The following is a 1,994-nucleotide window of genomic DNA, read 5'->3' on the forward strand; positions in this document are numbered from 1 at the left end:
ACTCAATACGTGGTGGGATGATAAAGAAAGGGAGAAAGTAGGTTCCCTTTATGCAGCTTTGAAGTTCCCAAGTGGACAGCTACACTTTGCTCTACGTTGAACACTTTTTTTCGTTTTCATTCAAACCGGATTTAAACAAATATGCTAGACAAGAACAAAACGACCATAGTAATATCACAAAGTTGCACTGAAGACTTCCTGTAAACATAAGATGTAGTAACAACCCAAATAACCAGCTCGAACTCTATAGCTGATTTAAGGCAATTTAACGAAAAATCGTTCCGATGTCGTACTTTGTGGTTGATTAAGAGGTAAGAAGTACTTTGCAGAACTATGGCGATTTTTAACAAACACTCGGTACTCTGTGGAACCTTGTGGCTGGTTAGCCTGATGTGTATGGTTTACAAACGAACTTGAAAGCTTGTTAAGAAAGCGTAAAGAGCTTGGTGGAACTTTATAGCTTTTTAATGCATGGCATCGGTACAAGGTGGCTCTTGTCAAAGTGTCAAAGTCTGACGCCGTCAATCATCTCATTGCAGTAAATTGTGTGAATTTTTGTAATTCATGAATGTTAAGGATTTAAAAATAAACACATGTACTTAAACGAAAAAAATATTTTTGTTTACTTATCGATGACGCTTGCTTGAAAAAAAAAAAACGCATCGAAAAATAATCCCCGGCACCATGGCATAAAGAAGCTGCTTAAGCGCTATTTGAAAGACCCACCTGGAACATTGATGCTGTTTAACTACTGCAAAAGGCGAATTCGAGCAGCGATCTTTAGCTTGCCAAAATGAGCTGCTTAAGCAAATTTGGCTATTTAGGAAGAAACTTTGGTCCCAGAAAGAAACATATTTACAATTAAAAGCGTTTTATCAGCCTGCGGTGTATGTATTATATTGATTTCGGTAATATATAATTAGTTATTAAATCAAAACGTAATCTGTTTGCCTGGTTCATTAAATTTTGAAATTATTTTTTTTGATAACGTCGTCGATTGATACATCATGTTGATTGTTCATATCCTATTGCTAGATTAACAAGCTCTTCACATTAGACACACATTTGCACAATATGTTTGCATACAAAAGCTTTTATTAGGAACAAATTACACTCTAGATTTGTAGGATGCTCCAACATGAACATTAAAAACAGACAATTTTAGGTCCTAAATTCCCAAGCTATTCGTACATTCGTACAGCTATTCGTAAGAGCTTCTTTTAGAGATGATGGGAAGCTTCAATGAATTGTATGAATTTTTCAACTCCTTAATGATACGATAAAATTAATGATTAAATAAATTAAATTCGATTAAATTCGTCTAGAGTTGTTCCTAAGGCAACATAAATACAATGTTTATGCTGTACTATCCATACATAAGTTAATAATATTCAGTTCTTAAAAATTATAAGTTTTTTCAGCTAGAAAAGTTTGAAGATGTGTAAACATCGTTTAGAACCGTGATATTTTTTGTTGTTGTTGCAAAATAATAATAAACCTATAAATTTATTCTACTATTAAACTACTCAAAATTTAATTTCAAGCCACAGTGTAATATTTATGATTATTCATGCATGCAATTAAAACTCTTTTCTGTTAATCATGCATGTTTTTAGCACTTAATCACTACAATTTGTTTAAACTGTATGTACAGTAGGAACAGTTGATCCAAAAGCACTTACTTATGTTTTGTTACCATCACATACATATTTTTTTTATTTTTTTATTGATACTTGACAAAAAAATTCTTTGCAAAGTTGATTTAACCCAACCGATTAAAACAGACAACCATTCGTAAAATTCTCCGTAATAGCCCTTACTTTTACCCTCATAGCATTTGTCCAGATGGGTCTATAGATGTTTGCAAACAACAGAAACCGTGAGAGCAGAGCGAGCAAACTCACGCACTGTGCCTCTCTGGTTCTCTTTGCTGTCGAAAGGTGGAGCTCGAATCAACCAACTCACGCGCTTTTATCTCACATTGCTCACAGTGT

Source organism: Anopheles arabiensis, chromosome 3 (genome assembly GCF_016920715.1).
Source record: "Anopheles arabiensis isolate DONGOLA chromosome 3, AaraD3, whole genome shotgun sequence".
Taxonomy (NCBI): Eukaryota; Metazoa; Arthropoda; class Insecta; order Diptera; family Culicidae; genus Anopheles; species Anopheles arabiensis.